Source organism: Trachypithecus francoisi, unplaced genomic scaffold, assembly GCF_009764315.1.
Source record: "Trachypithecus francoisi isolate TF-2019V2 unplaced genomic scaffold, Tfra_2.0 Lachesis_group16, whole genome shotgun sequence".
Lineage (NCBI taxonomy): Eukaryota > Metazoa > Chordata > Mammalia > Primates > Cercopithecidae > Trachypithecus > Trachypithecus francoisi.
In genome coordinates, this window is record NW_022681461.1 from 17,826,937 (window position 1) to 17,847,481 (window position 20,545).

The following is a 20,545-nucleotide window of genomic DNA, read 5'->3' on the forward strand; positions in this document are numbered from 1 at the left end:
TGTTATTATTTTTGTTATTACTGTATCAATGTTATGTATGATATTGTCTAGGTGACACAGTGCCTTTTTGTTTATTCTTTTACAAACCAACCATATTTTTCAATATCTCAATGGAAATGTATGACATTGTGAAGGTTGGGAATGAAACCATAGACGTTTCTTGACACCTATCACTTCACAATGTTTTTAGCAAGTATTTTCTCATGTATCCCTCTTTCCAATTTTATTGAGGACCTACATCCAGTTATATCGTTTACTTGAAGATTTAGCAAATATTTTCCAGACTTTAAATATTTTAGGCTTTGTAAGCTGTATGCAGTTTCTGAAGTTCCCTTTCCTCCTCCTTTTTCTTTTTCTTCGACAACCTTTCAAAATGTAAGAATCATTCTTAGCTCACAGGTCATACAAAAAGAGCTATGGGCCATTTTTTGCCCATCACTGATCTATTTCTTTATGAGTAGAAAGCAAATCTTTTGAGTAAATCACTTCTGTAAAGGAATTGATCTCCCTGATCTTTTTTTTAAACTTGCCTACAATTTTTAATCAACATTGCATCCAGAGAGATCCTGTTAAAACCTAAATCAGATTGTATCACTCAAATCTCTATAATGGCTTGCTCAGAGCAAAAGCCAAATTCCTCTAATTGCCTCCAAACCCCTAGCAACCCATGCTCTCCGTTTCCTTGCTGACATCATTTCCTTCTCCTCTCCACTCTGATCCCTGTCTCCCTCACACACTGATGCCCTTTCTGTTCCCTAAATACTCAGGGACACTCTTGCCTCATTGCCTTCCCATTTGGCTGTTCGCTCTGCCTGTAACGTGCATTTCCCAGACAAGCCCATTGTTGTTTCCTAGAACACCCTCAGGTTCCTTCTTAAATTTCACCTCCCCCATAATTTCAAATTGCAACCTCCCTCCACCATCTAATACTGTTTATCTCCTTTCCCAGTTTTCTATTTCTCCGTAGCAATTATCTGATGTACTATTTATTTGACCCATCTATTTTTATTCATATATTTATGCCTATGTTTATAAGATTGTTCGTTTGTTTATTTTTGTGTCCCCCTCCAACAACAAGGTGAGGATATTTATCTTTTTTTGGTTATGGCTATATTTCCTCAACATACCTGTGAAACATATCAAAGGACAGTACCTGGCATTTGGTAGGGGATTAATAAATTATTGAATGAATAAATGTGTGCATGGATTAGTGAATGAATCCCTATAGTGTCTGAATTGAGGACTAGTGTGAAGAAGAAGGTAGCATGGTTGGGACAGGGTACTGCAAGAAGCAGTGTTTGGAATTCTCTTCTACGTATGTAAATATATAGGGTTTTGTTCATTTAGGTAATTTTAATGGAGTTTGGAACTATATGAGGGAGACACATCACCATTTTTTATAGTGCATTCTATAGAATTCATTTTAAGTGCTTGTAAATATTGGAAATATATGCAGGCATATACACCTCTATTGAGTTTATTATAAGAGCCCCTTGAGGTAGAGACAACAAGTATAAATATCTTTCTTTTTTTGTTTTGTTTTGTTTTGTTTTTGAAAATTGAACAACCATTCTTTATTTAAAAAACAATCTCAGCAAACTAGGGATACAAGAGAATTTCCTCAACCTGTTGAAGGGCATCTTTAAAATATCTACTGCTAACATCCTATGTAATGATGAAAGACTGAATACTTTCCCTTAAGGTTGAGAATAAGACAGAGATGTCAGCTCTTACCACTTCTATTCAACATTGTACTAGAAATTCTAACCACTACAATCATTTTTAATTCGGAGTGGGGAGAAAGAGGGAGGGAAGGAGGAAAATAAAATGCCTTTAGATTGGAAATAAATAAGTAAAACCATCTATCCACAGATATTATCATCTATGTAGAAAACCAAATCCATTATCAAGTTACAGAAACCAGCCAGTGAGTTTTGCAACACTGCAGGATGCATAATCGATATACAAAAATCAATTGTGTTTCTATATGTTAGAAGTAAACAATTAGGAATTGGAATTTTAAAAATAATACTATTTTCAATATCATCCAAATATAAAATTCTTGGGAATAAACCTGACAAACTATGTGGAATATCTGTACACTGATAACTAAAAAGCATTGCTAAGAAAAATTAAAGAAGACCTAAGTAAATATCTTGTTCATAGGTTGAGAAACTCAACATTGTTATGATGTTAATTCTTTTCCATATTCATCTATAGATATAAAGCAATTCCCATTCCATGCCAAGCAGGCTTTTTTTTTTTTTTTTTTTGTAGAAATTGAAAACTGTAAGATTCACATGGCATGCAGATGATCTAGAAGATCCACAATAACTCTCCTGCCGTGTAGCCTGGTTCCTAACAGGTCATGGACCTGTCTGTGGCCTGCAGGTTGGGGATCCCTGCTATAGAAGATCTAGATTTAAATTCAGAAGAAGCTTCATCTACTTCTGTAGTTTCATTTTCTTGCAACACTTGCTCCATCAAACTTGAACTTTGCAGGATTTTCTGAATCCGCTCAATGTGGTCATCTTGCTTTTTAATTGTATTTCTTAACATGGAATTTTCTACGTCAAGCTTTTGTACATAGCCTTGCGTCTCCTTGGTACGTCTTATAGTCGCTGTAAGTTGATCCTGTATTTCTTGAAATTAACTTCTCATCAGGCCTAATTTCTCCCTTGAATCCTGCATCTCACATTCCAAATGGATGCAGTGACGCAATGAAGCATCCAGCAAAGCTTTTGTTGTTGTTTGTTTAGGACATCATCCCGTTTTTGTTGAAGTTGTCTCTCAACTACTCTTTCTGCTTTCTCTCTTTCATATTGACATTGTTTGTCTTTCAAATGATTAAATTCATTGCTCAACTTCTTATAGTCTTCTCCTAGCAAAAGACGGCGCTTTCTGCACTCAGCTTCAAAGTTTTGTACTCTAGCATCACATTTGGCTTGAATATCAATTATTGCTTTTTCTTGATTGTCAGCTTTGTTGTGAGCATCACCCAGTTACTGTTGAAGTAACATATTTTGTCTTTGTAGTTGACATAATTTTATTTGCTTTTCTATGCGTTTTTCTACTTCCATTTTTGTACATTTTTTCAGTGCCCTTCATTTGACACTGTGTTTGGTTTAGCTCTCTTTGTACGTACGTGTTCAAAAACCAAAGCCTTTTCTTTCAGAGCCTCTCTTGTGTAATGGAGCTCAGTTTCGAGGCCCCTGCACTTACTCTCAGCTTTAGAAAGTTACTGAGAAAGAATCAGAATACGATAATTCAAATTTTCCTGTAAATAACACAATTTATCTACCATGTTAGTATCTTTCTTTTACAGATGAGCTTAATTTGCTCAAGGCTACATTACAATTTTGTTATAAATGTAATACTAGACTGAGGGTTTTTCAGCAGATCTTCCCTAGAAACTTGTGACTTATAAAAGTGATCCTGGTAACCCACAAAGATTTATTCAGGTTTTGACAATACATACACTACAGATTCAATTATAGCCCATCCGTTTTAATGAACGGAAAAAATGATTTAGCAGAAAACAATATTAAATGTTGTACTATATTAATTAGTAATGGGAAATAGGCTCCATCCCTTGTAACACAACTTGAGCTCATCATATCCACATTATGGTCATGCTGATATTTAGTCAGGCTGCCCTTCTCTGTCTCTAGAAGAATTCTCATATAATTGTACTTATTGAAACAGATAAGGGATATTGGGTGATTAAGAGTTTGTCACCTTGATTTTTCCAGAAGTCTTGCCTACAAAGCAAAGATAGTTGGTCTGGACACTTTCAGCTGCAAAGAGGTTGTTAGGTTATTAATTTTCATAGTAAATGAAGTGAGCTTATTTCATCTCTGTAGCCTTCCATATACCTATATTCAGTCCCTGTTCTATGTTTGGAAAGAAGGAAGTAGAAATTAAAAATGAAGAAAAGTAAATGATAATTTAAATGATACATGGGATATTTTATTGATTTGCATCAGTGTATGTAGATGTATGCATGTCTGCATGAATGCATGTAGAATTCAATGTGATCTAGTTCAAAATTTTATTTTGTTTTAGAGTTGTAAGTTGGGGTGGAGTCTTCAAGGTACCAGAAGACAACAATTCAACTATCCTATTACAAACTACAGTCCTCATACACCTTTATTTACCAGTTCTGCTCATCCACAGTATCAGAGGTCTGTATCCTACTTTGTTTTCAGAATTTTCCAAATGCCTGCTACTACTTAGTGTGGCAATTTCAATATTGCCAAGCCCTGTACCAGTTACACAGGACAGAAGGATTTTATTTTCTGTTTATGCATCTATGTTCAGGGCCCAATGAAAGAACAATTGTGTGGAATTGAGGAGGTCTAGGTTTTTGTCCCAAGTTGGCCAGAAAATAATTGTGGCCCCTTGGAAAAGTCAGTTATTCTGGGGCCTCTTTACTTTTGTTTCCACAGAGTCTACTAGATGACCCCAAATAACATTTGAGTTGTCTGCAGTAATAGTTTAGATGTCCTTGGTATTCTAAGATAAATGAACACAATTACACATAAAGCTGTGCAGCATCTCTCACTATGTTTTTAGAGCTTCCTCCGTTTTATAGATGATAAGCTGACAGAGATATAGCAGAATTGGATAATTTGACCAGAGGCTCCATAGTAAATGGAACTAAAACACAAGTTTCTTTGCCTTCTTGAGCTCACTTAGCCAACGCATAGGTTGTTGAATATTTAACTGCGTTTTAAAGAAGGCTATTATTATAGACCTTCCAACCAACAGCAGAAACTATTGAAATTCCTGAAAGATCCCTAACTTTGTGAGATTTCCAGCTCTATTTTCATGTCAAGCATGTTGTATAAGTGTCAGATAATAACTTCTCAATGCTTCTCTGAACTAAAGTTCTTGCTAGCTTAAGTTTATCCCAGATAGCAAGGAGCAAACCAAGGAGAAAAGAGAAGTTTTCTATTTCAAAATAGAAAAGTGGTTAACTGGGTTTTGATGCCAAACAAGTATTTATATGTTTACCTATAACACATTAATTTATTGTACCTACTAATTGTGTTCTCTCTGGGAAATGCAAAGGTATTTGAGGCATAGGCTGTTGGATTTTTTCTATTTTTCTGCAGACTGTAAGCTTCTCAGGTAGAACTATATTTCACTAGCATCTGTAACCAGAACCTAACACAATATCTATGAAACAGTCAATAAATATGCAACAGATAAGTTAACAGATAGAGACACGACTTTATTTCCAAATGAACACATTATTAAGAAAGATCCAAGGCATAAGCAAAGAGAAAAATTGTATTTCCAGTCACAGAGTGGCAACTGACATATAAATGATACAGATAACAAGTGCTACAGCGATTTGAAAGAGACATAAAAGTTCTTACTGGATTTCCATAGGATAAACCATGTGGAAAAAAAGGGAGAGATGGATTTTGAGTTATTGGTGGGGGTTGGGGTAGTCACAAACCTAGTCTTGATTTAAAGTCAAATTTGCAAAGTGATTATATTACAGGTAATGCAATGACACAACTCACTGTACTGAGACTTGCAGAGTTTATGATGGTCGTCCAAGATACAAAAACAAGTAATCGTGGGCCAGAATTTTAACCAAGTCCTGATGATCTCAAAACCCCAAGCCCTTTATCTGTCATTAAGTTGATTTTGACAGTAATTTTTGGTGGAATGGTAGAAACTGGCTATAGGATATGGATGGAAAATAATAGCATTGAGGACTGGCGAAATATATATAGGTGGTGCTTTAGAATGAATGGCCCCTGTCCTGTTATCAATGAATGAAGAGAACTCATTAAAAGGTTTAATGAAAAGACTGACAAGAGTGACATTAGCAAAACGGCAGACTGGGAATCTCTAAGCTCTGAAAACACCAAAAACACCAAGGAAGAACCAGAAACTGGCTGAACTAACCTTATAGAAGCTCTGAAAAAAAGTCAAAGATTTACAGCAAATGAATGTATGCTTAATCAGGAAAAAGTCACCCTATATGGCAGGACATTTTATGGTGTTTTCACCTGCCTTTGCCCAAATTCCCATTTCCCTTCCTTATTTCATGGTCTTGGCCTAGAAGAGGTAGCAGCCCAGTTACCAGTTCTCCCCCTCAAACTGGAGAGACTGGAGAAGATTTTATTTGCAATGTTCTAAACTGTCCAGAGGCTGCTCAAAGGCCTGGTTTCTATTTCTCATAACTCACATTTTAGGTGGTAAAAGTATCAGATTCCACTTTTGAAAGCTGCAGGGAGACTTCAGACCTGATGATGTCTATGACAAAAGATTATAGGTGGAGATATAGAATAGACCATCTAAGGCCCTGATGAGAATCTAGGGTAAGACTCTTTGGAAAATTAGGACATTTGAGAGACGTCATGCATAAGAGTTGAGAAGGCCAATTTCAGACCCTCAAAAGATGAATACTCAGAAAATACCTTAAACTTCCACCTTTGGCTGATCCCTAGGCTCAGAGAAAATCCAGCTCATCAGTGAAGTGCTATCCTAGACGGAGTCTTTCTTCAAAAACTGGAAGATGTGTCTGTTTTTCAGATGCCCAGTTTTCAACACTTACAACAAATTACAAGGCATGCAAAGAAACAAGAAAACATGACCTATTCAAGGGAACAAAATAAATGGTCAGAAACTATTGATGAGAAAGCTTACAAAAAAGAATGCAAAAAGTCAAAAAGGCTAAAGATACCTATGGTATCCCATTAAGAGGACCAATATATGCATTTGAGAGTTCAAGAAGGCAAAGAGAGAGAACAAAGGGCAAAGGGATTATTTGAAGAAATAATGTCTAAAAATCTCCAAATTTGATTAAAGGTATGAATCTACCAATCCAAGAAGCTCAGTAAACTCTATGCAAGCCAAACTCAAAGAAACCACACTGAAACACATCATTACCAAACTGTTGAAAAATAAAAGCATGGAAAAAGAGAGGAACATGAAAGCAGCAATAAAGAAGTGATTTATCATGTGCCAATCATTAGCAGTAAGATTATCAACCAATTTATTACAAAGAAACTTTGAAATCCAGAGTCAGTGGGCTAATATATTTAAAGTACTAAAAGAAAAACAACACTGTAAACTCAGAATTCTATGTGCAGCAAAACTGTCTACCACAACGAGGGAAAAATTCAGACATTTTCAGACAAGCAATAACTGAGGGGTTTATTCCCACTAGCTCTGCTTTACAAGAAATGATAATGGGAGACTTTCAGATTGAAATTGAAGGATGCTACACAGCAACTCAAAGCCAGTCTTTATCAAACTTTTCTAAAACTCAAAGAGCAGGAAATGACTTTCCAGCTTTTCCTATGGGGCCAGCATTATCCTGATGCTGAAGCCAGACAAAAATGCTACAAAAAAAAAAAAAATACAGATCAATAAGTCTTGTGAAAATTAACATAAAAAAAGTTTAAAACTTCAACAAAATATGAACAAACTGAATTCAGCAGCATAAGATTATACACCTGTGATCAAGTAGGATTTATTTCTGAAATGCAAGGATGTTTCAACATATGAAAACTCATCAAATACATCATATGATTTAGCAATTCTGCTTCCAAGTATACATGCAAAAGAATTGATATCAGGGACTTGAACATGTATTTGTAAACCAATGTTCATAGAAGCATTATTCACAATAGCTAAAAGCTGGAAACTGACCAACTGTCCAATTATGGAATAATGGATCAATAAAATGTCATATATACATGCATATCTTATTTTATTAAACTTTGCATTATTGTGCTTCACAGATATTGCATTTTTTGCTACTAGAAGATTTGTGACAACCCTGCATCAAGTAAGTCTATTGGTATCATTTTTCCAATAGCATGTACTCACTTTGTTTCTCTATGTCACATTTTGATAATTGCCACAATATTTCAAACTTTTTCCTTACTATTTTATCTGTTATGGTGATTAGTATCAGTAATCTTTGATTTTGCTATTATATTAATACTTTTATAGGTCTGCCATAAGAAAACTCAGTTGCCGCTCTATATTTGTGGGAAATTGGTTCCAGTACCCCATGAATACCAAACTCCAGGGATGCTCAAGTCTCTTATATAAAGTGGCATAGCATTTATTAGTATAGAACGCAAAAATGCAAAAGCCACAATTACGTTTGCACCAACCTAGTAATTATTTTGGAGCATCACAAACTTCACCCATATAAAATTGCCAACTTAATTAATAAATGTTGTATGTGCTCTGACTGTTCCATGACCAGCAGTTGCCCTGTCTTTTCCCCTCTCCTTGGGTTTTCCTATTCCTTGAAAGACAATAATATTGAAATTAGGCCAATTAATAGCCATATGGTGGCTATAAGTGTTCAAGTGAAAGAAAAAGTTACAAGTCTCTCATTTAAATCAAAAGGATTATGCTTAGTGAGGAATGCATGCCAAAAGTTGAAATAGGCTAAAAGCTAGGCTTCTTGTACCAAACAGCCAAGTTGTGAATGCAAAAGAAAAATTCTTGAAAAAAGTGTTACTGCAGTGATAAGAAAGTGAAATAGCCTTATTGCTGATATGGAGAAAGTTTTAGTGGTTTGGATAGAAGATCAAACCAGCCATGACATTCCCTTAAGTCAAAGCCTAATCCAGTCCACATCCCTAAATGTCTCCAATTCTTTGAAGGCTGAGAGAGGTGAGGAAACTGCAGAAGAAAAGTTTGAATCTAACACAGGCTTGTTCATAGGTTTAAGGAAAGAAATCATCTCGTAACATAAAAGTATAAAGTGAAGCAGTAAGTACTGATGTAGAAACTGCAGCAAGTTATTCAAAATATCTAGCTAAAATAATTGATGAAGGTGGCTACACTAAACAGCAGACTTTCAATGTAGATGAAACAGCCTTCTATTGGAAGATGTCATCTAGGACTTTCATAGCTAGAAGAAGTCAATGCCTGGCTTCAAAGCTTCAAAGGACACAGTGATTCTCTTGTTAGGGGCTAATGCAATTGATGACTTTAAGTTGAAGCCAACGCTCATTTGCTATCCAAAAATCCTACAGCCCTTAAGAATTATGTTAAATCTACTCTGTCTTTGCTCTATAGATGGAGCAACAAAGTCAGGATGATAGCACATCTGCTTACAGAATGGTTTACTGAATATTTTAAGCCTACTGAAGAGACCTACACCTCAGGAAAAGAAAGATTTCTTTCCAAATATTACTGTTCATTGACAATGCACCTAGTCATTCAAGAGTTCTTGAATGGAGATGTACAAGGAGATTAATATTGTTTTCATGCCTGCTAACACAACATCCACTCTGCAGCCCATGGATCAAGAAGTAATTTCAACTTTCAAATTTTATTATTTAAGAAATACTTTTTGTAAGGCTATAGCTGTCATAGTGATTCCCCTAATGGATCTGGGCAAAGTACATTAAAAACTTCCTGGAAAGGACTCCCCATTATAGATGGCACTATGAACATTTCTGATTTATGGAAGGAGGTGAAAAATCAAAAAGAACAGTAGTATGGATGTTCTTATCCTAACACATTGCCACAGCCACCCCAGCCTTCAATAGCCACCACTATGATCTGTCAGCAGCCATCAACATCGAGGCAAGACTGTCCGCCAGCAAAGATTACAACTCGGCCGAACAAGGTGGCTCACGCCTGTAATCCCAACACTTTGGGAGGCCGAGGTAGGCAGATCACTTAAGGTGAGGAGTTTGAGACCAGACTGGCCAACATGGTGAAAACCTGTTGCCAGTGACAGAGCAAGACTCTGTCACTTCAACTAGGTGGGAGGGAGGTAGCATCTAGGACCAAACTCTAGTTGACAGAGCTTAAGATTATAGCATCACAGATCTAAATAACCACAGTAGAGTCAAGAGTACTTTTTATCCAAGAATTGGGGAGGTTAGCAGAGTAAGAAGATTTCATTAAGAAGCTCTCATTTAGGTAGACTAGAAAAAAGAATACAGATGCTTGGAGCTAGTTTAATTTTTTTATTTTTTGGAGAGACAGGATCTTGCTATTCAGCCCAGGTTGATGTTGAATTCCTGGCCTCAAGCAATCTTCTTGCCTTGGCCTCCCAAAGTTCTGGGATAACAGGCATGAGTCACCACACCTGGCCTGTTTGTGTTTATTTTTATAGTGAACAAAAATATACCACACCAATTCTCCTCTTTGCTCTTTAACCAACTGGAGAAATACAAATTTGTTATACTTTAACAATTCATAAACATTATTCAAAGCTTTTAATACATTTCTTGCATTTTGATAACCAGCATTTCTGGTTAGAGAGACTTTTGCCACAACTTTTTACTGGTGGAAAGTTGTTTGGAAAAACTTTCTTTCCACCAGTAAGATAGTGATCTATTAATATTACACAAATTTGATAACTTTATAAGCAGGAATTAAAAGAGCCTCCATGGTGATGATATTTCAGTCTAAATATCTCTGTTGTCAGCTATGATGACATAAAAATAACTGAAATCCCATTGACAATATCAACAATTTTATTGCTTATAAATTTAATTGACTTAGTCGTAGTCTTTGGAAGGTTGATTTTTTTTTCTTGAGCTTTGTCAAGATGGCTGACTACAAACAGCCAGGAAGAGCCTCTCCCATCAGGAGAGACCAGACCATCAGGTAGACTGGTACACTCTGAGCAGATCTGAAAGTAGTTTCTGAATGACTTTTGGGCATTGAGAGTTGACAGAGGGAGGATGCAGGCTGCAGGCTAAAAGGAGAGGTTGCTGGGAAACCTGCATGGGGTTGCTAAGAACCAACACTCATACCTCACCCTTAGCAGCTCCTAGGGAAGGAGCAAGTGAAACAGGTGTGGACTGGCCAACTGTAGCCATGGTCCTCTGGGATTGTAGCTGCAGGAGACCCCCATGATCCCCACAGACATCTGAGCTGGTAGAGAGAACTGCCCAGAGAGTTTGCACAGGCAGAACTCCAGCCTGCACAGAGCCCAGGAGGTTTGGCATAGGAATGGCTGCAGTGGAGAATGTTTATTGGTGCCCATCCTCCAAAGGTCAACATACTCTCCCAGGTGGCTTTAGCTTTTATTAGCTGCTAGACCTGGACAAAGCCAGGCTGTCTTGCCAGTGGGGTGAGGCTGGAGTGATCTGAACATCCCTATATCTGCCAGCCTCTCCCAGGGTCCCTGCCTGGCTGCACCCATTAGCAGCACAGCCCTGGCTTGCTAGCGGCCACCACCAGAGTTCTTTCACTGACAGACATCACCTACCTATTACAACACTTTTGAAGTTAAATCTCCACCAGCATGGACCCACCCACAGCCTTCCTTGTCCTGTGCCCACTCACACTCAGCCTCCCCACAACCAACCCATTGCTGCACATGTGCATGGGGCCAGCCACTGCCCCATCAGCATGCATACATGCACAGACTTACAGATGCACATGTACCTGCAGATCCACAACCAGTGCACATGCACACAAGGACCCCTGCTGCTTTGCTGGGATGCATATGTGAGGGAGGTCACCACTGCCCCCCTGGGGTGCTTTTGCCAGCAGCCTCCATTGGAGTTTTGATGCCAGCAGACTGGGAACCCCTTAACCCCTCTAGTATAGCAGGTGCTTAACCTTGAGGGAACAGAGAACAAAGCTGCAGGTGACCTGATCCCAGCCCCCAAGAGTTAGGGCTTGCAGCCCAGGAAAGCCAAGACAAAATTTGGTCCCCTAAAAGCATGTAGAAATGATGCCACTTGACTAAACCCAACCCATACCACAGTCAAATGCCCAAAGGCATCAAAGAATACAAAAACAAAAAGCCTCATCTAAAAGACAACAACTTCAAAGAATAAGGGAACATTAGATCACCCAGATCAAAATGAACCAGCACAAGAACTTTGGCAACTCCAAACGCCAGACTATCTTCTTACCTCCAAATGACTGCACTAACTCCCCAACAGTGGTTCTTAACTAGGCTGAAATGACAGACATAGAATTCAGAATATTGATGGCAAAGAAACTCATTGAGATAAAATAAGGTTGAAATCCAATCCAAGGAAAACAATAAAATGGTCCAACAGTGTAAAGATGACATAGACATTTTAAGAAGGCACCAAACTGAACCCCTGGAAATAAAAAATTTGCTATGGAAATTACAGAATTCAACTTGAAGCATTAATGACAGGATAGACCAAGCTGAGGAAAGAATCTCAGAGTTCAAAATTCCTTTGAGCTAGCAAAGGCAGTCAAAAAAAATTTTAATGATTTTTTAAAATGAACAAGAACTCCAAGAAGTATGGAATTATGTAAAGAGATCAAACCTATTACTCTTTTGCATTCCTGAAATAGATGTGGATGAGAAAACGATTTGGAAAACATTTGAGGATACTGCCCATGAAAATTTTGCCCACCTTGCTAGAGAGGGTGACATGCAAATTCAGGAAATTGAGAGAAGTCCTGGAAAATGCTGTACAAGATGGCCATCCCTAAGACACGTAATCCTCAGATTCTACAAAGTCTACACAAAAGAAAAAATAATACAGGCAGGTAGAGAGCATGAGCACGTCACATGTAAAGAGAACACCATCAGACTAACAGTAGACCATTCTGCAGAAAACTTACAAGCCAGAAGAGATTGGGGCATGTGTTCAGCATCCTTAAAGAAAAGAAATATCAACCATGCATTTCATATTCAGCAAAGTTAACTTTCAGAAGTGAAGTGGAAATAAAATCCTTTTCAGAGAAGCAAATGCTAAGGGACTTCATTATCACCAGTCCTGCCTTACAAGAGTGCTTAAGGGAGTGCTAAACATGCAAACAGAAAACAGTTCTCTGCTACCACAAAAAAATGCTAAGTACATTGCCAACTGACACTATAAAGCAACTACATAATCAAATTTACATAACAGTCAGCTAACAACACAACAACAATATCAAATCCTCACATATAAATATTAACATTGAGTATAAACAGGTTAAATGCCCCCACTTAAAAGGCACAATGCAACAAATTGGATGAAGAACTAAGACACTACTGAATGCTGTCTTCAAGAGACCCATCTCACATTCAATGACATCCATAGGCTCAAAGGCAAGCAATGGAGAGAGAGCTATCAAGCAAATGGAAAACAAAGAACAGAAGTCACCATTCTTATTAAAAAAAAAAAAAACAGATTTTAAACCCATAACAATAAAAAAGACAAAGAAGGGCATTACATAATGATGAAGGGTTCAATTCAATAAGAAGACTCAACTATCTTAAATATATATGCACCCACACTAGGGCACACACATTCAAAAAGCAAGTTCTTAGAGACCTAAGAAGAGACTTAGGTAATGGCACAATAATAGTGGGAGACTTGAACATCACACTGATAATGTTAGACTGATCATCAAGATAGAAAACTAATTAAAATATTTAGGACCCAAACAACACTTGACCAAATGGACCTAACAGACATCTACAGAACACTCTACCCTAACAGCAAGAGAATATATATTCTTCTCATCTGCCCATAGCACATACTCTAAGATCAACCTCACAATAGGCCATAAAAATATTCTCAAAAATTCAAAAAAACCAAAATCATACCAACCACACTCCTGGACCACAGCACATTAAAAACTTAAATTAATACTAAGAAGTTATTTCAAACCACACAATTAAACAGTAATTAAACAGCTTGCTTCTGAATGACTTTTGGGTAAAGAATAAGATGAAGGCAAAAATTAAAATTTTCCTTGCAACAAATCAAAACAAAGATACAACATACAAGAATCTCTGGGACACAGCTAAAGCAGTGTTAAGAGGAAAGTTTATAGCATTAAATGCCTAAATCAAGAAATTAGAAAGATTTCAAATTAACAAGATAACATCACACTTTGGAGGAACTAGAAAAACAAGAGCAAACTAAAAGTTACCAAAAGAAAAGAAAGAACCAATATTAGAATTGAATTGGATGAAATTGAGGTTGGAAAAGCCATACAGAAGATGAAACCAAAAGTTGGTTTATTGAAAGAATAAGATTGGTATATCTAGACTAATGAAAAAAAGAAGATCCAAATAAACACAACCAGAAATGACAAAGATGACATTGCCACTGACCCCACAAAAATACAAAAAAAAATCAGAGTTTCTTATGAATACAGCTATGCATACAAACTAGAAAACCTACAAGAAATGAAGAAATTCCTGGAAACATACAAGATCCCAAAGTTGAACCAGGGAGAAATTGAAACTCTGAACAGACCAATAACAAGTTCCAAAATTGAATCAGTAATAAAAAGCCTGCCGACCACAGAAAACCGTGGACCAGACAGATTCACAACTAAATTCTGTCACTTGTATAAAGAGCAGGTACCAACCCTATTGAAACTATTCCAAAAAAATGAAAATAAGGGACTTCTCCCTATCTCATTCTATAATGATAGCATCATTCTGATACCAAAACCTTGCAGAGTCACAGTGAAAAAATAAAACATCCGGCCAATATCCCTGATGAACATAGATGCAAAAATCCTCAACAAAGTACTAGTACACCAAATCCAGCAACATATCAAAAAGCTAACTTACCACAAACAGGTAAGATTTATTCCTAAGATGCAAGTCTTGTTCAACATATGCAAATCAACAAATGTGATTCATCACATAAACCTAACTGAAAACAAAAAACATATGATCATCTCAATAGATGCAGAAGAGGCTTTCTATAAAATTCAACATCCCTTCATGTTAAGAAAAAAATCCCCAACAAACTAGGCATTGAAAGAATGTACCCCAAAATGATAAAAGCCATCTCTGGCAAACCCACAGCCAACATCATAGAGAGCAGACAAAAATTGGAAATGTTCCCCTTGAGAACCAGAACAAGAGAAGAATGCCCACCCTCACCATTTCTATTCAACACAGTACTGAAAATCTTAGTCAAAGCAGTCAGGCAAGAAAAAGAAAAAGAAATATAAGGCATCCAAATAGGAAGAGAGGAAGTCAAACTATCTTTCTTCACAGATTATATGATTCTATACCTAGAAAACCCCATAGTTCTCCTCAGAAGCTCCCAGAATAAAGAACTTCAGCAAAGTTTCAGGATACAAAATCAATTCTATACACCAATTACATCCAAGTTGACTGCCAAAGCAAGAATGCAACCACATTCATAATAGACACAAAAATAATGAAATGTCTAGGAATACAGTCAACTAGGGAGGTGAAAGATCTCTACAATGGGACTTATAAAACATTGCTGGAAGACATCAGAGATGACACAAACAAATGGAAAAACATGCCATGGTCATGAATAGGAAGAAGCAATATTGCTAAAATGGCCTTATTGCTGAAAGTGATTTACAGATTCAATGCTATTTCTATCAAACTACCAATGCCATTTTTGACAGAACTAGAAAAACTATTCTAAACTTTATATGTTACCAAGTGAGAGACGTAATACCCAAAGCAATCCTAAGCAAAAAGAACAAAGCCAGAGGCATCAGATAACCCAACCTCAAAATATACTACAAGGCTACCATAACCAAAATGGCATGGTACTGGTACAAAAACAGACACACAGATCAGTGGAACAGGATACAGAACCCAGAAATAAAGATGCACATTGACAACCATCTGATCTTTGGCAAGGTCATCAAAAACAAGCAATGAGGAAATGAGTCCCTTTTTAGTAAATGGTGCTGGGATAACTGGCTAGCCATATGCAGAAGATTAATATTAGACCCCTTCCTTTTGCCATATACAAAAAGCAATTCAAGAGGGAATAAAGACTTAAATATATGACCTAAAACTATAAAAGCCCTAAAAGAAAACCTAGGAAATATCATTTTGGACGTAGGCCTTGGCAAAGATTTCATGATGGAGATGCTGAAAGCAATTGCAAAAACCAAAAATTGACAAATGGAACTTAATTAAACTAGAGCTTCTGCACAGCAAAAGAAACCAGAAATAAAGTAAACAGACAGCTACAGAATGGGAGAAAATGTTTGCTAACTATGCATCTGACAAAGGTCTAGTATCTGGAAACTATTAGGAACTTAAGCAAATTGACAGGCAAAAAAAAAAAAAAAAAGAAAGAAAAGAAAAGAAACCCAAAAATCTCCATTAAAAAATGGGCAAAAGGACATGAACACTTCTTTAAAAAGACATGCATGTGACCAACAAGCATATGAAAAAATGCTCAACATCACTAATCTTTGGAGAAATGCAAATCAAAACTACAGTGAGATACCATCTCACACCAGTCAGAATGGTTACTATGAAAAAACAACAACAACAACAAAAGAAAATAACAGATGTTTGTGAAGTTACAGAGAAAAGGGAACACTTATACACTGCTGGTGGGAATGTAAATCAGTGCAGCCACGGTGGAAAGCAGTTTGGAGGCTTCTCGAAGAACTTAGAGCTACCATTTAATTCAGCAATCCCTTTACTGGGTATATACCCAAAGGAATATAAATCATTCTACCCAAGGACACATGCACACATATGTTCATTGCAGGGCTATTCACAATGGCAAAACATGGAATCAACCTAGATGCCCATCAACAGTGAACTGGATAAAGAAAATGTTGTACATGTATACCATGGAATACTACATAGTCATAAAAAAAATGATATAATGATGGCTGGAGGCCATCATCCTAACAAATTAATGCGGGAACAGAAAACCAAATACCGCATGTTCTCACTTATAAGTGAGAGCTAAACATTGATTACACATGGACACAAAGAAGGGAACAATAGGCACTGGGGTCTATCAGAGGGTGGAGAGTAGGAGGAGGGTGAGGATCAAAAAACTACCTATCAGATACTATGCTTATGACCTAGCTGATAAAATAATCTGTACACTAAATGCCTGCAACATGTAATTTACCCATGTAAGAAACCTGCACATGTACCTCGAGTCTAAAATAAATGTTGGAAAAAATGAATCCTATAAAAAAAAAATAGACATTGAGGACTGCTAGAGAGGTAAGTGAGGGAGGGGAAAAAGTGCTAAAAAATTACCTATTGGGTACTATGCTCGCCACCTGGGTGACAGGGTAATTTATACCCCAAACCTCAGCATCATGCAGTATAGCCATGTAACAAACCTGCATATATATCCCTTAATCTAAAATAAAAGTTGAAATTATAAAACAAAAAGTAGTGCTGAAATTAAGAAACCCTGCTCTAGGATATTTAAAGAGCTAAATCATGACTCGCTCATCATTGTATCTCCAGAATGGTGTCTGGCAATAGAAGGAATTAGATAAATCATTTAAGAGGACCAAAGGCAGTAAGTACTCCATAGAAACTCATCATTTAGGGAGTTATTGAAAAAGAGCATGCACTTTCAGGTCATCTGATTTTTATGTCATTCACAACATGCTCTTTCCATTGCAATCCTTTAAATGGTAAGGACCCTGAGAATTTTCTCATTGGTCCTTTTCTTTTATTGTATTCTCTTATTTCCTCTTTTCCTATTCTTTTTGGAGTCTCATGCTCATAGACTTCCTAAATAATCTCTTCCAATTGTATAACTCACTATGAAATATATATTAAAAGACCACAAAGTTCTATTTTCAGCTCAGACATCCTCTGGGGCTCTAGTATTGCCTACTCACATGTGAATGCTCACAGTCTCCTTTTGTACAGAATCCTTGTACACACCACTCATGATGAGTACAAGGCATATAAATCAGATCTCCCTCCAAATTCCCTGTTTCTGCAGATGAATGACCAAAAACCCTGTTTGTTGCCCAACACCTACACTCTTCTCTGATCTCTCAACCCCATTTTCAATCCTTACCATGTGCTGTAAATTCTACTTCTTAAACAGACTAAATTGATGGTGAATTTATACCTTCTCTCAGCTTGACCCCCAGAAACACATTTCTTACCTGGATCCTGTCCACTGTCTCTTAGCCTACCTTCATATTTCCATTTTTCCTCTTGCAGTCCCTTCTTCAAGTCACCTCCTTGATCTTTCTATAATATATATCTTCTTATATCCCTCTCTGTCTTAAAATTCTAAGATTTAAGTATATGGATAAAATCTAAACTTCCTAGCTCTAAAATGCGAGACAACTTATTTTTTCAGCTCACCTTTAGAAATCTTTTCCTTCATTCTGAGCCCTTCTGCCCTTCCTTCCTCCCTCCCTCCCTCCCTCCCTCCCTTCCTTCCTTCCTTCCTATTTTTGCCACCTTCCATCCCACCTGCAACACTCTTTCTTTCAGTGCTTCTATGCACATGCTGTTCCCAGTGTACGAAACACCCTCCCCTCACTGTCACCTAGTTAGTGGAGAAAGCTGGATGTTTTCCTCACTATTTGTGATGGTCCATTTCCTGTATCAACTTGGCTAGACTATAGAACCTAGTTATTCAAACACTAATCTAGGTGTTGCTGTGAAGTATTTTGTAGATTTGATTAATGTCTATAATTAGTTGGCTTTACAGGAGGGAAATTATCCTGGATAATCTGGGTGGGCTTCATCCAAGTAGTTGAAGGTCTTAAGAGCAACACTGAAGTTTCCCTGAGGAAGCAAAAACTCCCCCTGTGAACTGCATCAGCTGCTGGTTGAGATTTTCAGTTTGCCCTTCCTGATGATCCACCCTACAGATTCTTGATTAGCCTAGTCAGTCTCCACAATCACATAAATCTCATTTTACACACACACACACACACACACAAAGTACATTCTACTGGTTCTGTTTCTCTGTTGAAACCCTGGCTGATATACTACTCATGCCTCTCAATCTGACATTCTGCACACAGGAGGAAGCATTATAATAAACACTTAGGCTTGTTCTCTGTCTTGCTCTCTCGCTCTCTCTCTCTCGCTGTCTCTCTCTCTCTCCCTCTCTCTCTCTTTCTCCCAACTGTCCCCCAAGCTCACTCTTTTCCAAGGAAAGAGGTAGTGACTATGGTAACCAATTTAAATAGCCAGGGCTGGTATTCAAAGGCTCATGCTGTTTTAACCAATGAGTAGAGTTACTCTGTCTTGTAACCTGAAGGAAGACTAGCATCCTGCTCAAGCATGTACACCTGGGCGGATGCTTCTGTGGTTTAGATATGATTCGTGTGATCCCTGCCAAGTCTCATACTGAAATTTGATCCTCAGTGTTGGAGATGGGGGTTGATGGGAGGTGTTTGGGTCTTGGGAGTAGAATCCCTCATGAATAGCTTGGTGCCATTCTCATGGAAATGACTGAGTTCTTGCTTGATTAGTTCTTATGAGAACTGATGGTTAAAAAGAGCTGGTACCTCCCTGCCTCCCCTCTCTCACTTCCTTTTTCACCATGTGATTCTGCACATGCCAGGTCTCCTTCACCATCCACCATGAATGGAAGCAGCCTAAAGCTCTCATCAGAAGCAGATGCTGGCACTATATTTCTTTTACAGTCTGCAGAACTGTGAGTTAAATAAACCTCTTTTCTTTATAAGTTTCCCAGCCTCAGGTATTCCTTTGTGGCAACAAAAATGGGCTAAAACAGAAGATTGGTACCAAGGAGTGAGATGTTGCTGTAAAGATACCTGAAAATGTGGAGCAGTTTCACAGCTGGATAATGGGCAGAGGTTGGAAGAGTTTGGAGGGCTTAGAAAAAGAAAGACAAGGGAAAGTGAAATTTCTTAGAGATCGGTTAAGTGGTTGTAACTAAAATGTTGATAGAAATATGGACAGTGAAGTCCAGGCTGACAAGGTCTCAGATGGAAATGAGGAACTTATTGGGAACTGGAGTCAAAGCCATTCCTGTTACACTGTAGCAAAGAACTCGGCCACATTGTGTTAATGCCCTAGAGCTTTGTGGAAGGCAAGTTTATCAATCTTAGTATCAGCCTTCCACAAAGGCTGGAGTGTACAACATGTTCACCTAAACTCAATTGGAAAAATTTTCCATCATGAGGTTCAACATACTACCATATGCTCCTACCCGAGCCTTACATAAGGCCAAAGCTTCCTTGCCTGAGCCACTGCTGAGAACTTTCTTGTTTTGAATCCTTGCAAGTGAAGACCTCTGCCTGCCATGTGATTCTCTTCCCAAACTTGCAGTGACTGGATTTCTTTAGCTCCATCTGGCCGACACAACCTCCCCAAACCTGTGGCTCAGTGGTCCCTGAGAAATAATGAACCTAAAAGCTTTTCCTTTTCTCAATTTTCTGGAACAAGAAATGTCTGAGCAACAAAGCATTCAAGAAATGTCATAGCTGCTTTTAGCAGCTTATGATCAGATATGGGAGCAAAGAAATGACCTAAAATTGGAATTTATTATTAAAAAGTAAACAGTGTAAAAATTTGGAACAACTTGCTAGAGAGATTAGCAAGAATAAAATGGAGCCAGGTGCTAATAGTCAAGACAATAAGGAAAAGGCTCTGAAGGCACTTCAGAAATCTTTGAGGCTACCCTTTCCATTATAATCCCAGAGGCCTAGGAGGAAAGAACAGTTTTGGGAAACTGGTCCAGGGTGTCACTGCCCTGTGCCACTTCAGGATGCTGCTCCCTATCTCCATGCCACTCCAGCTCCAGTCACAGCTCAAAAGGACCCCAGGTATTATAGAGGCTGCTGCTCCAGAAGACACAAGTCATAAGCCTTGGCAGCTTCCATA

The 20,545-nt window shown here is 37.7% G+C and overlaps 1 pseudogene; it reads right to left on the minus strand.

Annotated features, from left to right (window-relative positions):
* Positions 1 to 31: 31 nt before the first annotated feature.
* On the minus strand, positions 32 to 20,013 carry LOC117099219 (annotated as a pseudogene).
* Positions 20,014 to 20,545: the final 532 nt, after the last annotated feature.